Source organism: Mus pahari, chromosome 9 (genome assembly GCF_900095145.1).
Source record: "Mus pahari chromosome 9, PAHARI_EIJ_v1.1, whole genome shotgun sequence".
NCBI lineage: Eukaryota > Metazoa > Chordata > Mammalia > Rodentia > Muridae > Mus > Mus pahari.
Window position 1 is genome coordinate 26,637,466 of NC_034598.1, and position 1,032 is coordinate 26,638,497.

At 50.1% G+C, this 1,032-nt stretch overlaps 1 protein-coding gene across 1 annotated transcript in view; it reads right to left on the minus strand.

The window, feature by feature from the left end:
* The window catches only part of Adamts14 (ADAM metallopeptidase with thrombospondin type 1 motif 14), a 78,404-nt gene that overhangs the window by 34,296 nt on the left and 43,076 nt on the right, over positions 1-1,032 (minus strand). The gene's annotated exons all lie outside the window — the stretch shown is intronic.

The following is a 1,032-nucleotide window of genomic DNA, read 5'->3' on the forward strand; positions in this document are numbered from 1 at the left end:
GAAGAGAAGAGAAGAGAAGAGAAGAGAAGAGAAGAGAAGAGAAGAGAAGAGAAGAGAAGAGAAGAGAAGAGAAGAGAAGAGAAGAGAAGAGAAACCCAAGGCTAAGAGAGGTGATGGCTTGCCAAAGGACACATGACAGTGATTCAACTGACACTAACACCCCCCTCCCCAAGCTCTTTCCACAGAGCCCAAGTCTGAGGTCGGGGGTGGGGAGAGGGGTTGGGGAGAAGATGCTTGCCATTTAGCAACTCTGACCAGGACGCTCATCTGTCCACCTCTGAAGAGTTTTTTTACCCCACTCAAGGGTCCTCCTTGAAGCTTTCCATTGTGCCATCTCTACATACTTCCAATTTCCCCGCTGGAATGGCGTTGCCCAGTGGTGTCCAGAGAGTGGAGCCCCAGCCCCGGACCCTCCTCCAAGGCAAATCCCCAGATTGGGGGGTGCTCCTGGGTCTTTGAATGGGCAGTGACTGAATCACCCAAGAGCATCTTAGAAAAGCTGAGTCTCCACATCAAGCCTCCCCAGTCAGACCTGCATTTGAGCAGGGTATCCTGGACGCTTTCAGATGCTATCAAGGGGGAGGAGCTTAGCTCAGAACAATTCTTTTGTCTCATGGGTTCAGGGCCTGGGAGACTGAGACAGTTCCCTACGGGCTGCATCCAGAAATCCAGACCCAGACACTCCCCTGTCAGGAAGCCTGGACAGAGAGAGGAACTCAGGAATTCATCCTTTGGAGTTCACCCTCTCCTAAGGATGCCCACACCCTGAGTTAACCCCTGACACATTCCTGCTTTCTTTGCTTAAAATATTTTTGTTTTAGGTAAAAATACTTTTATCTAAGTAAAATCAGGATGAAACAGTGCAATGTCTTGGTAATCCAAGAGTTCCTATAGGGAGATGGGAGATGGAGACAGAAAAATCCCCACAAGCTCATAGACCAGCTAGCCTTGTGTCTGCAGTGGTGAATGATGAAAAAGACCCTCTCTCAGTCGGGCGGTGGTGGCTCACGCCTTTAATCCCAGCACTCGGGA